The following is a 14,773-nucleotide window of genomic DNA, read 5'->3' as shown; positions in this document are numbered from 1 at the left end:
AACACACTCCCCCCCGGGCTGACGGCGGAATGCCGGCTTAGTGCCCACCCTGCAGGGGCCTGGCCAGGGACACCTCCACCTAGGCTGTGACTCTTGCTCTGTCCTCTGTCTGGTCCCCGCCCCCCCCTTTCCCCGACCCCGAGGGCCTACGCCTCCCTGGGACTCTAGGCACTGGCTTGCGGATCGTGGCTCTGAGATCCGAAGGCCCCGCCAGCCCCACGGTCCGCTGCCCCGGTCCCGAGTCCTGCCTTCCTCCCATCCCACCAGACCCTCTTCCTGGTCACCTGCCCTCCCCCGGCTCAGAGTGTGGGGTACGTGGTCAGGCCACTCCTTTAGACATGCACTTTCCTGGTGCCCACCTGGAAGCCCCCATCCTGGGAAGCTACTTTCCTCCTCTGCACCTAGAACCTGGGTGCCGCAGGGACCACTGGGGGCCACCCCGACTCCAGTAGCCCCTTCTTTTCCAGCTGCCGCGGAGATGGCCAGGCAGTTGGGGGTGTCCCCGGCTCCCTCGAGCCTCTGAACTGGGGGGGCTGTCCTCTCTCCTAAGGCCCCCCAGCTCTCATGGACACAGGTCTGGGGTCTAGGCCCCTGCCCTCTTGGTCCCAGTAGCACTGGCCAAGGCCCTTGGGACACGCGGCTGCTGGTTTTCCTGAAGCGCCTCTCTTGGGTGTCAGGCACTCGTGAGCCCTGCTGTTTGGGGGTGAACGCCTTTAAGAGACACCAGGAGGGGCGCCCGTCTGGCTAGGTTGTGTGATTCTTGAACTCAGGGTCGTGAGTTTGAGCCCAGCGTTGGGTGTAGAAATTATAAATAAATAGACCTTAAAAACAGGTAGAGAGAGAGACCCCAGGACACTGCCCCCCACCCACCAGTGGAGTCCTGGTCTCCAGTGCCCGAAATGCCCCCTTTCGGGGCGGAAGCATTCGTCCTACCGCGTGCGGCTGACCCCTTGGCCAGGCGGGGGTTGTGGGGAGGACACTGGCCACGCTGTGGGCTCTCACGGCCATGGCAGGACCAGGTGGGGCGTGCAGCCCGCGCTGCACAGAGATCTCCCACCCGTCCTCTGGTTGGGGCCCCGCGGGGTCCAGGAGGCGCAGGGGCAGCTACATGGACAGGCCTGTGGGCCCTTGGGGCCAGGTCGCCCTGCGGAGACTGTCACCCGGCAGCCCAGGGCCACCCCTTCTTTCTGAGACCAGAGCCCCCCCGCCTCTAACTCTGAGGGGACCCGACCTTTGTGCCCAAAGACACGGGCTGAGCTGCATGTCCGCGGGGCAGCTGGGACGTCAGGAGCCCAGGGGTGGCCCCAGAACCCGCTGCTGGAAACTCCCTTCCTTGCCGGGGTGGGCACAGCGGCATCCTCAGGACGGCCCCTGGGGAGGACGGGCGCTCTGTCCCCAGCACACACGGACCGGGCGCTCTGTGGGGGGCGGCCGGCGCTCGGCCCGGGGCCACAGGGGTCAACCACTGCCTCCGCTCTGAGTTCTGGGACGTCTGCCTGCGTCCTGAGCTGTGTTTGGAAGCTCCCCTTGGAGAAAAGGCCGACACATGTACATGCTCACATACGCTCGCAGCGTGCGTGAGGGGCTGCTGGCCTGGGGACCTGTGGCACAGGGTGGGGGGTCCGGAGTGGGGTCGCGCTGGCCGGGGCTGGTGCAGACTGGCGGAAGGGCTTTTGCTCTCCACTTTGTCGCACACACTCACATCCGCCTCTGCGCCAGGTTGGGGGTGAAACCCCCTGGCGGCTGGGGCCTTCCCTCGCCGTCCTGCAGCTCTGGAGCCTGGTCTGAGCAGAACCCCTTCCTCCAGCCGAAGGACGCGGCCCCTCTCCACACGGGCATCTTTCCTGACAGTTCCTCGGGACACGCGGCTGCCGGTTTTCCTGAAGCGCCTCTCTTGGGTGTCAGGCACGCGTGAGCCCTGCCGTTTGGGGGTGAACGCCTTTCTGAAAGGGTCTCATCTTTCCGAAATAATCAGGACATGTTTTCTGGCACTGTTTTTTGTTTTGTTTTGTTTTCCAGAGAGAGGGAGGGAGGGAGGGTGGGAGAGGGGCAGAGGGGGAGACTCTCAGGGGTTCCGCCACCCAGCAGAGAGCCCGACGCGGGGCTCGATCTCACCACCCTGAGATCATGAGCGGAGCTGAAATCAGGAGCCGGACGCTTAGCTGACTGAGCCCCTAAGGCGCCCCTGTTTTCCTGTTTTGGAATCGAGGTTCACGAGAGCAGAAGGCAGGCAGAGATGGACAAATGGACACTGGACACAGGCTTTAAGGACACTGGAAGGGCGGAGGCCTGTGCAGTCTGTTCTGGAAATGGCTGCCCAACCCACGAGTCCCTGTGGGTCCTGCCAACCCAACTTTGAACTCCGTCTTTGCAGAGGGCCTCGGAGGAAGCCAAGAGAGGAGCCCCTCCCAGGCTCTGGCAGCTCCCCAGCATTGGAGACCCCAGGGGACCCCCCGAGCCACAGGTGGGCCAGACACCTGGCATCTCATCCTCCTCGGGGCCACGGCTCCTGAGCAAGCTTCTGACACGAAGCCAAGCAGCCAGATGACCATGAACTTACAATACGGCTGTCAGCTCTGGTTCTGAGGGTCAGACGTCCATCTGGGCCCCCTGGGCCACTGTCAAGGTGCGGGCAGCTCTACCTCCTCTGCAGGCCCCGGGGGAGACAGTGCCTGGCCTTTCCCGGCTTCTGGAGGCCACCGTCCCTGCGCAGCCCCTCCCTCACTCGGCGCCGACCTCTGTTCCCTTGGCACATCTGGGGCCTTCCTGCCCATTTTCTCTTGCAAAAGCCCAGGGGTCATGTCGGGCCACCACGGGACCAGGATCATCTCTCATCTTAAGGTCCCTAATCACCCCTCCCATGCCACGTGCGCTCACGGCATCACGGGCGGTGGGGGTTGGATGAGGAGGGGCTGTGGCTCTGCCTCCATGTCCTGTGACCCCAGCTGTGTGCAGACACTTACCAGAAGGAAGGTGACAGACTTCTCCAGGACCGCATCTCCTCTGGACACCAGCTCTGAGATGAGGGGTCGGGCAGCCTGGCCTCAAGCTCACGCCCCCGCACAGGTCTGTGTCACCCGCTTCTCAGTGTCGGAAACACCCTCATGTGGCTTGGCGCAGCCCAGACGACACTCTCAGGGGCCCAGCCGGGCCCAGAAGCTTCCGGGTCTGCCCTCTCCTCCTTGTGGGTTCACGGGGCCGTTGCCGAGCCAGGGACCCCGTGCCCTGCCGCAAGCCCAGCCTCGGCCGTGGACAGGGATGATGCTGCCCAGAGCTTGCTTCTCCGTGGCCCTGAGGCCTGTCCTCAGAACTGGCCACGTGACCAAATGCAGAGAGCAGGCAGGTCCGGGCGGCTGCGGCGGGTGCGCAGGGCTGAGTTGGGGAGGGCCCACAGACGCAGTCAGGGCTAGGTGTATTCTTATCAGGGGAAGCCCTGGGAGATCCAGGAGGCTGTCCTGGCAGGGGAGGCGTACACGCACTGCGGGCAGGGCTCATGGTCTCGGAAGGGCCAGGGATGTCCAGGGAGATGATGGGAGCGAGCGACAGCTCTCACACCCGGGAGGCACGTGGAAGGCCACGGAACCCCGGGCTCGGTGGACGCATTAGGTTTGGGTGAGACACACCTAACTGTGTCCTGAACCGTGGCCACCGCCCTGGCCGGCTCTCAGCAGCTCTGCCCGCCCCACCGCCCCACCCCACCCCCTTCCTCCCTGCACTCGAGTCACACGGGCCTGGGGAGCGCGGACCACAGGCTCTGGGGGGTGTGTGAGGGAACAGCAGACAGGGGAGCCTCAGGCCGGAGGCCTCGCTCAGTTGCGCAGCAGGTTGAAGGGCATGTGAACCCGCGGGCCCTGCCGGGTGCGATGGCTTAGCCGTCCTCACCTGAGCGGAGGGGGCTCGAGTCACTGGGGCTCCAGCCAGCCCCCCATACTGCCTGTTGTCCCGGCCCTGGGGCCCCAAGCAGGACTGGCCCCCTACCCCCCTCCCACGGCTTGCCCCAGCCGGACCCCCGGAGGGAGGCTCCCTGACTCTGCAGTGAGTCATGGAGGTGGGGTTCCTTTACAGACCCATTGCCCTGGGACAGGAAATGAAATTCTCTGAGATGAAGAGAATGCAATCGTTACCCTCTGCAGCGGCCCTCTTGGCTCCGGGGAAATAGCTCTGCATTTAGTGAATGTGGCTACTGTCCAATGAGGAGGGGATAGGGTGTACTTGAAAACCTAACAGGAAAGAGCCCATCATAAGTTGAGGGTGGGGAGTCGGTGTGCTGGCCTTTCAAAATATCTGTCCACAGCCCTCTGTTTTCTAAAGTAGGCTCCAGGGAGCCCAACGCAGGACTTGAACTCACGACCCTGAGATCACTACCTGAACGGAAATCAAGACTCGGACGCCTAACTGACTGAGCCATCCAGGAGCCCCCAGGCCTTTTAAAATATCTGTTAATGAAACAGGTGAGGGCAGAAGCCCCCCAACTCTGCTGAGCACAGGACTGATGTCCTGGGGCCTCGTGAGCCCATGTTCTCCCTCACCCGCAGATCTCCGGGAGGAGAGCAAGCTCCGTGCGCTGGTGGGCAGCCCTCGGGGGACGTTAGTGGAAGAACCACAAAGAGCTTCCACGTGGATCACCGGTGCCCCCAGAGACGGAGCCTCCAGACACTTCCAAACCATCAGGGCTCCTCCCCCATCTCAGGCGGGTGAGGTAGACACCCTCACCTCCTCCAAGAAGCATCTTGCCAAGTGAAAAGCTGAGAAACTAGCAGATTTCCCACTTCTAAGACCCCAAGTCCGCAGGCGGGTGTGAGTCTGTGGTCGCGCCCCAGGACCACAGGGAGCGCTGTCTCCAGACACCGGGTGCCAGGGTCCAGCTCGGCAGGAGGTGGCCTGGGCTCCTCCTGGGCACGGAGCTTCTTCCCCGGAGAATTCTCGGGCAGCGCGTCTCACGACCAGTGGCCGGCGGGGTGACGGCGGGCTCCCGGCTTCTTCCGTTTCTCACTGTGTGGTGAAATGTCCCGTCGCAGACGGGATCGTAAAGGCACGTGCTTTCAGGGAACTACGAGCCAACGTCCAGGATCAGAGAGAGAGGATGCTGCCCTCCCTCCACCTGTTTTTCTAACCACCGTTGCCCCATGTTCTTTTTTCTTCAGTCTGAAGATTTGTGGTAAAATCACGGAACATGAAACGTGCGCCTGAGCCGCTTGTAAGCGCAGAGTTTGGTGAGATGACCGCACTTGCAGGCTCGCACAGCAGCCCCCCATCTCAGAATTTCTCCCCTTCCCAAACTGACACACTGTTCCCACGGATGCCAGGCCTCCCCCAGGCCCGGCGCCCACCACCCTCTCTCCGTCCCCGTGAACGTGACGGCTCCGGTCCCTCATGTAAGGGACTCATGCCGTATTTGTCCTTTCATGACTGGCTTATCCCAACCAGCACAGTGTCCTTGAGGCCCATCCACGTGCGAGCCGGTGTCGGAACACCCTTCCTCGACGAGGTCCCGTCTGTGGACACACAGACCACACTGTCGACTCCTCCTCGCTTCCCCGTCTTGGTCAGCGTGAGTCGCGCTGCCGGGAACACGGACTCTTCGAGTACCTGCCTTCAGCTCTAGCGGATGCACACCCAGAACTGGAATGCCTGGGTCCCACTTTCTTTTAGGGTTTTACATGTGTATGCTTCTAAATAAAATATTTTACGATTCTGCCTGCTTTTGACGTCTCTATAGAGGGAATCACTCTTCATACATGATTGTGTGACTTCCTGCTTTCACCAAACACTGTCTTTCTAAAGTCCATTGTCGTGAGTGTGGGCGGCAGCCGCTGTCTGGGTTCATTGTTCCTGTTCACTAATGAGCCGCTGGCGGACACCCGGGTAGCTGCCAAGGCTTGTGGGCACCAGCAGAGCTGAGTGGACGCGCTGGGTTCCCGTGCACACCCTGGACCCCGCCAGCAGCCTCCCGCCTGCACCCCGGCGCTCTACGGGCTGGGCAGGGGCTGCGGCCGTCCACACCTGCACTGCCCTGCCACCCGGTGGGACGCCTGGTCATGTCTGTGGGCCCCGCGCTTTCGCCCTCACTGAGAGCAACACTGTTCAGGGCTTTTGCCCATTGGCTACGGAGTCGTCCTTTTCTTACCGATCCGCAGGGCCTCACATTCTGGTTTTGGCTTGTCACTTTCTATGTCAGTTTTGTCTTCATTCTGCAGTATCTTCTGGTGAAAAAAATGTTCTTTTTTTTTTTTTTAAGATTATTTATTATTTATTCCTGAAAGACTGAGACAAGGAGAGATAGAGGCAGAGGCAGAGGGAGAAGCCCACTTCCCGCTGAGCAGGGAGCCCGATGCGGGGCTCGAACTCCGGACCCTGAGATCATGACCTGAGCCGAAGGCAGACGCTTCACTGACTGAGCCCCCCAGGCGTCCCCAAATTGTTTCAATGTAGAAAACTTTGTCAACCTTTTCACTTACGGCTAACGCTTTATGGGATCTTGTTTAAGAAATCTTTTTCTGGGGCGCCTGGGTGGCTCAGTGGGTTAAGCCTCTGCCTTCAGCTCAGGTCATGATCCCGGGGTCCTGGGATCGAGCCCCACATCGGGCTCTCTGCTCAGCGGGGAGCCTGCTTCCCCCTCTCTCTCTGCCTGCCTCTCTGCCTACTTGTGATCTCTGTCTGTCAAATAAATAACTAAATAAAATCTTTAAAAAAAAAAAAGAAAGAAATCTTTTCCTATCATGGGGTCATTAAGATGGTTTTCTATATTGTCCCTAAATGTTTTGTAGTTTTTCTCTTCCCGTCATCATCCGTCTGGAGTTGACTTGCGTGTGAGGCAGAGACAAATTAAACTTCCTCTGGGTGGGCACCGGTTTCAAAGAAGCTGGATTTCCCTGACGAGCTGCAGGGCCCCCTCCCTGGGTCACCCACGCAGGGTCTCTGCGGGCAGGGGCATATGCGTGGCCCCATCCCCTGCTCCCTGCTCCACGAGCCTGCCGCCCCCACCCCCCACCTCTGACCAGCCGTGCCGTCTTGGAACCAGCCCTCCTGTCTGCTCCTAGCAGACGTCTGCCCCACTCTGGGCTTTTTTGTATCTTCTACACCCATTTCAGGTGCAGCTGGGAAAGTCGATCTCCCCCGACTCTGTCTCTGTCGCGCACGCACCCTTTCCCCTCGGATTTTTGTCGGATTTGAATCTGCAGATGATGTAGGGAAATTGTCCCCTGTATGACATCATCCCTTCCATCCCATGGACGTGGTTCACGCCACGTGTATACACATTGGAACCCCACAGGGCAGGCCACTGGGCTTCCGCGAGTGACTTCCATGCTTCCAGTCATTCTGGTGGGGCTCGCGCTTCCCTGCCTATTGTAAATGGGGCTTCTTGTTCTTTTCCTCCTTTCTGCTGTCAGGACCTCAAACCTGGCGGATCTGTGTATATTGTCTTGAATCCAGGAACCCTGTAGACCCGGCTTCGGGCTGAGCCTGACTCCCGTACGCATTGTCCCACCCACCGAGGGCCCTTGTGTCTAGTCCTTCGGCACTGGCCCCTTGGTCCCCCGCTGGCCCTGCTCCTGACAGCCCGGGAGGCCGGCCTTAGTACACTGAGAACGTTTCCTTCTCTTCCCGATTTGCTACAAGGCTTTTTAAATACCTTCTGTGGCTGTTTGATGCCGTCAAATCTTTCCTGTGTCCACGGACAGACGACGGTCCAGGTAGCACAGTGGCGACCGTGTGACCCTGCAGGTCCCCGCCCCTTGCTGCCATGGCCCCACCCCGGGTCTCGAACCCCAGGCGCAGGGAGGCCCCGGCCCCAGGCCCGTCCAGAGCGAGCGCCCCCCCCACAGCCCGCCTCTTCCCCCACGGGCGGTTATTACTGTCCCGCTGCAAGACGTCGTAATAGGCTGCTGTCCCCGAGCACAAAAGCTCGCGGAGACGGTGAGGAGACACGTCCTATTTATGCCGTCACCACGAGACAGCAGTGGAAATGGGGGGAGAATAAACATCTGTACGCTGGGAATAACAATGCGTTGTTCTCTCTTTCATCTCCAGAGTCTGCTGAAATCATGCCCCGCGTGTGCGTGCAGAAGCGGATTAATAAAAACCCATTGAAATGCAAAGCGTGGACCCCCCCCCTCCCCCCAGGCAGCGCTCGGTCCTCCGCCCAGAGCACCTGACACCGCACTTGGGCAAACTTGACGGGATGTCAGGCCCCACACGGACCGGACTCGGGACCTGCAGGACGGGGGGAGCCCCATGACCCGAAGACCACAGAGGGGCCCAGCGTATCCCAGCATCACAGCCCAGCGTCACGTCCAAGCGTCACGGACTAGCACGCATCCCAGCATCATGGTCCAGCGTCATGGCCTAGCGTCATGGCCCAGCCCACGTCCCAGCATCACGGCCCAGAGTCACGGCCCAGCGTCACGGCCCAGCGCGCGTCCCAGTGTCACGGCCCAGCAGGCGTCCCAGCATCATGGTCCAGTGTCACGGCCCAGCGTCACGTCCAAGCATCACGGCCCAGCGTCACGGCCCACCCACATCCCAGCATCATGGCCCAGCACACGGCCCAGCGTCACGGCCCAGCGTCATGTCCAAGCGTCACGGCCCAGCGTGCGTCCCAGCATCACAGCCCAGAGGGCATCACAGCGTCACGGCCCAGCGTCATGTCCAAGCATCACGGCCCAGCGTGCGTCCCAGCATCACGGCCCAGAGGGCGTCACAGCGTCACAGCCCAGCGGCACCTAGGCAGCCCCAGCCAGGGTCTCGGCGTGTCTGACACTTCCAACCCCATTTTGAGAAAAATAAACGCAAAGGTTGCGTTACTCCTGCAAAACGCGCGCCCCAGCCGAACACTCCTCCATGCGCTCACGGCAGTTTTCCGTCCACATGAAGAGGCCACGGGTATAGGGGTACGGCAGGGAGCTGAGCCCGGATGCCCCATGCCTGGGCCGACCCGGGTGCAAGCTGGGCCTCCCCAAGCTGGCCAGGACCCATCCCTGCGTGGGGGTCTGTCCACGCCCACAGCAAAAGGGCCAGAGCCGCATGCGTTCCTGGCGGGGTCCCGTTGAGTGGCGCGCTCGGTAAGCCCTCTGGCGGGTGCAGTGCTGGGAGGAGGGGTGCGTCCTCCTGACTCCCTCCCTTCCCGGGGCTGAGTGTGGATTTCTGCTGAATATGGCGTTTCTCATCCCCAGCTGAAGAGGTAAGCCGACATCGTGGCAAGGGTTTCTCTGAGTAAGAAAGAAACAGAAGGAGAAGCAGGCTGTGTGCGTCCCTGCTCAGCCTGTGCCCACGCCGCAGGACACGGGGACAGTGACCACACCAGAGCCCCCGCTCCTGGTCCCCAGATGGAGCTGTCCAGGCAGGTGCAGCACCCAGTGCTGGGGACAGCCCAGGGTCACGGGAGAGGGACGGCCCAAGGTCACCGGAGACGGCCCAGGGTCAGGGGGTGGACGCCCCCCAACCAAACCCCGCTGGTGCCTGCTGGCCAGTCGTGCTGCGTCCTGAGCGAAGGCCGTCAGTGAAAGATGCACCTTGTAGTTAGGCCTAATTTATTCTCTTTATTAAAAATGATACCAAACAATATTTCATTTTCCCCTTTGGTGGAGATTAAGTGTTCATGACCCTGCGGCATGACCACGTGTGCTACTGTTACTCAGCCCAGCTCGGGGCTTATACTCGAGGCCAGTCTGGTCCTCCTCCGCAGGACGCCCTGGTGTGCGAGCCATGGACACACTTGCTCTCGGGAGCCCAGTGTCATTACCATGCTGTCTGCCGTGCACAGCGGCAGCCCAGGCCCTCAGCAGATGCCACTGCAGGAGCAGAGGGCTCCCTGGAGCGCATGCACGCACACAGCTGGACGTGCCAGCACTTGCACACACGTATACACAAACACACACACATGTACCAAACACACGCCTGCACACAGATGAGTGCACGCACACCCAAACACCCACCCACATGTATGCCTGCCTTCAAACACACACGCGTGCACATCTGTGCATGGGCACACATGCGTGAATGTGCGTGCACACGGCCCAGGCACGTAACCCAGAGCTCACAGGGCCACGGAGCTTCCAGACACCGCGGCCTGACCGCAGGCTGTGTCACTCACACCTCGCCCAGAGCCCAGTGGAAATGCCCTAAGGACCTAGCTCCCCTTACCCCTTGGCCACCACTCCCTGGGGACGACGTGGCTCCTGGGTGGGAGCCTGTCTATTCCAAGCCCACGTGGGCCGTTGCCAAATGTTGGCAAGGCCCCAGCCGCCAAGTGGGCCAGTTGGAAATCAGCACCACCTGGTATCTCTGGGGGCTCCGATTTCCACTCCAGGGAGGCGGGCGAGGGGCCGTGTCCAGCGAGCTCCAGGCCCAGCTGCGCACAGGCTTCGATGCTGGGTGGGAGGCCCACAGCAACCTTCCCTCTAATGGCTCCTGCCTGCACCCAGGCCCTCTGTCCTCAGCACAGGCCACCCCTGCCCCATGGCAATGCCTCGGGGGACCTCACAGCCTGGCTCTGCCCGGGGTCTCTGGTCCCAGGGCCATAGAGCAGGGCAGGCTGAGGAGACCCCACAGAGGGGCCCCATTCTTGGGGCCTTCGGGGCTGCTCCATCATTGCTGACCCGGGGGTCCCGGCCCCTCGTGTCCTCTTAGAAGATGTTCCTCAGTCGCGGACAGCACGGAGGCTGGGAGGGAGACCGGGGTCAGGGTCTCCAGGGTCTCCTCACCAGCCGAGTCCCCAGACACACAGTGAACCCACCTGAGTTTTCTCTCCTCCATGGGCAGCAAGCCCTGGCTCGCTGAGGGGTCAACAGGGCAAGTCCAGAAAGCTCAACCCCAGGGAGGCAAGGTCTGTGGCCCCCACACTCGGACTCTGAAGCCCACGGGGCCATGCTGGACAGGGCAGGGGGAGGAGGGCACCTCTGCTTCAGAGCCCCGACAAGCCTCCTCCCCGGCTGCCTGGTCCCACAGATCTCCGCAGCCCGGGTGGTGAGGACAGCGGCACTGTCTCCATCCTGGGCACAAGGACACCAGGCTGACAGCAAAGCCTGGGGGCTGACCCTCAAGTCTCTGACCCTTTGAAAACTCCCCAGAAGCAGCGGATCTTCCCCCGGAGGCAGGCCTTATATTAGCTGAGTGCCCGTGGGAGGGGGCCTGAGGTTGGGATGGGGGGTCCTAGAGAGCAGCCCTGGACGCCAGTGGACGCCTTGGCCATCTCGGCCACATGCTCCCTCTGCTGGATTGGTGAGAGGACGAGGGCGAGGCTTTGGGGAGAAACCCCAGGTCAAGTTCTCCATAAAGCACTCCCCTCAGACTGGCCGGCTGGTGGGACCCGGGCCTTGGGGAGCCACCGGGAGGGGCTGGGAGGAGCCGGGAGCCAGGCCCGAGGACACCACCACCCGGGAGCCTAGCAGATAAGGACGTGAATCAAGGAGGCTTTAATTAGGTTAGTAGACAGTGAATTAAATGCTGCCGGCTGAATACATCTTTTGGAAAAAATCATTATCTGAGTTCAGGATCAGTGGCACTGGGTCAGCCTAATTGATTTTGAACTTGCTGATTTGGGATTCGCCAGGAAGTTTAGTTCCTTCTTGACTGAGTGTGTCACGTCCAGAAGTGACCTCCACGGGTGTCCCACCGGAGACTCCATTCCCCACGTGATGCCACCGCCACCAAGACACGTCTGAGGGCTAGGTGTGTGTGCCAGCACTCCCCACCGGAGCTGAGGGCACCCCGTGGGCCAGGCGACGGGGCTCAGCCCACACCTGCCATCAGCCCAGGGGTTTCTCAGGGGTCCGTGAGGTGGGCGGGCCTCCCCGACGTGGACCACCTTTTGGGCCATTCAGAAAGACAATAAAATTCAAAAGAGGTAAATAGTATAACTCTTACTCTGGTCAAAATTAGTAAAACCAGAAAATAATAAAAGAAACTAAGATTCTCCAGTTTAATTAACTTTTTTTAAGTTTAGAAACCAAGACCGAGTGCATCCTGGGGATGAGTGGGTGGGCGTGGGGGCCTCCATGGCCTTGAACTTCATGTTCCCAGGCAGAAGTAAAACAGAAGGGACGTGTCCACAGCCCAAACAGGTTAGAAAAGTAGCAGGAGGCGGGGCCTGGGGGAGGCTGCAGGGCTGCCGGCTCCAAGAACTGGTTTCCGGAAAACTGAGGAGCAACGATGTGGCCTTGCCTGGGCACAGCCCCCTGCCCTGTTGGCCCCTGGTCGGCCCTGGGGGGGTCATCAGGATGGCAGAACGCTTGCAGCCACGGGCAGCCTCTCCCGCCTCCGCGCCCTACCCAGCCTGCCAAGCTCTGCGCCTCGTGGGGCTCCCGGGGATTCTGACCGCTCCTGGGAACTGCCTTCCAGCAGCCACAGAGGACCCTGGGTGCCAACAGGAACCACAGGCTCCGTTTTGCACACAGCAGGTCGGGGGATGGGGAGGGGAAGAGGGTCACGCCCGGCACACCCCCACCACTGGGGCTCCCTGGGATCCGCGCCCACGTGCTGGGGCTCAGCACAGGACCCTCACCCTCTGGCGGGTAGACTCACCTCCACAAGCACCCGGGCCCCAGCTCCGCCCCCAGCACCACGCAGACACCCCCCAACCACGTCTACAACACCTTCATCTCCCGGGGCCCCCACCCCATCCCAGCCCTAGGCAGCTGCTAAGCTACTTTCCGTCCCCATGGATTTTTGCCTATTCTGGGCTTTTCCCGGGAGCAGGACCATACAGTGTGTGGGGTTCTGAAGGGCTCTGGTTCCCCTCATTGAGCATCAGGTTTCCGAGGCCCACCCGTGCGGCAGCGTGCGTCCTGCCCCCTCCTCCCCTGTGGCTGAGTGATATTCCTGCCTGTGGGCGGACCGTCCGTCCATCCACTCATCTCCCAGCGGCCCCTGGCTTGTTCCCGCCCTGGCTGCTGTGCACATCCGTGTTTGCCTTGTGTCAACGGGCTTCCATTTCTCCCGGACTTACGTCTCCCCGTGGACCTGGGGGTTCACGTTGGCTGTGTGCGTAGCAATTCTGAGGATCCCCAAACTCTCGTCCAAAGCAACTGCCACACTTCACGTTCCCGCCAGCGACGCACAGGCTTCTGCTCTCTCTTCCCAAAACGTGCATCATGAACAAGAAAACTGTGCTCCGCGCTGACAGCCGGCAGCCGCGTTCCGAAGTGCGCGTGCCCCTCAAGGCCGGGGTCCCCTCATGCCACTGGCGTGCGGGGCCTCCTGTCTCCGCCCGCACTCCTGGGGGCACCTCTGTGGGTTTGCAGACACACGCACAGGAGCCATGGGCCTTCCACAGGTGACAACCAGCCTTGGACGCCTGCCTCCCTCCCATCACCGTCTCTCGAGCAGAAATAGGCGTATGGCGGGCCGAGGAGGTACTTTCAGGCCGACGAACTCTCCCCGTCCAGTATCCCAGCTTCTACCTGCAGACAAACCGAGCAGAGAAAACAGTGACCGACTCTGGACGCCCCGCGCCACCAGCTGCTATAAACCAATCTGTAAACCCAGGGGTTATTGGGGACCCCCTAGGGAAGGACCGTCAGGCAGGAAGGCACAGCGTTCGCAGTCTGGCACGCCCAGGGCTTTGCGAGCTCCGGTGGACAAAATGAAGAAATCAGCCAGGACGAGTGAGAAGACAAGCTCCGCTGTGAGAAGCTACCGCAGATCCGCAGCCCCTGACGAGTTAGCACTCGCGGCTGGAGGTCGTGAAGGGCGCTCAAGGGGGCCCCCGGGGGCTCGGTCCGGGAAGCGTCTGCCTTTGGCTCAGGTCACAGTCCCGGGGTCCTGGGGTCGAGCCCCACGTTGGGCTGCCTGCTCGGTGGGGAGCCTGCTTCTCCCTCTGTGCTCTCTCTCGCGTTTACTCTCTCTCAAATAAATAAACAAAATCCTTTTTAAAAATGCTCAAAATTCAATGGGTAAAAAACCAGTTAGAAAACAGGCAGAGGACATGAGACTTCTCTCCGAAGAGGAGACACAGAAGGGAGATGAGCGTGTGCAGAGGGGGCGATGTCCTTGGCCATCCGGGCCACGCGAACAGCCCACGGGAGAGACCACACCCGTCAGGACGGCTCCAGTAAAAAGTAGCGACGACACCAAATGCCGCCAGCATGTGGGGAAACGGCTCCGTCGTCCGTGGCGGGTGGAGCGCAAGCCGGAGCAGCCACTCTGGGGAACAGCCTGTTGGTGTCGCACCAGAGCCCGTGCCGACCACACAACCCGGCACGCAACGCCCGGTGTGGATCCTTGTGTCCACAATGATCTCGACAACCCCCCAGAACAGTCCTGCTGGACTCAGCCGAAGTGTCCTACGGTAGAAGGACGGCCGAGCCGACGACGGCCCGGCAGACGCGGGGACACGCTCAGCCGTAGGAACCACCCTCTGTCCTTGCAACGTCCCGCAGGGTCTCGGCACCGCGCTGAGTGAATGAAGCCGACCTCAAAAGGTCACACAGGGGAGGGTTCCACTTCTGTGACATTCTTGAAATGACAGCATCCCCTAGCGGGAGAGCAGACTCCTGCTGCAGGTGGGAGGGGGACCCTGAGGACAGCAGGAGGAAGACTTCCGGGACCCGGGACAGACCCGCGGCCCGCGCACGGTGGCTGCAGGGACCCGCCGTGGGACGAGCATAGGAGGACTAGACTCGGGGTGTGCAGAGCGCGCGGCTCGGCTGTGGGGCTGCACGCCCTGGGGACGGAAGACAGAAGACGCTGCCCGTCGTGTAGACGGGGAATCTGCATGTGTAGACGGGAGTCTACAGTCCAGTCCATCGGGCTTTGCAGCTTCTTGTGAGCCTGT

Source organism: Lontra canadensis, unplaced genomic scaffold (genome assembly GCF_010015895.1).
Source record: "Lontra canadensis isolate GAN:19392208 unplaced genomic scaffold, GSC_riverotter_1.0 scaffold65, whole genome shotgun sequence".
Classification (NCBI taxonomy): Eukaryota; Metazoa; Chordata; class Mammalia; order Carnivora; family Mustelidae; genus Lontra; species Lontra canadensis.
The sequence above is the reverse complement of the archived record's forward strand: the minus strand, read 5'-3'. Positions refer to the sequence as shown.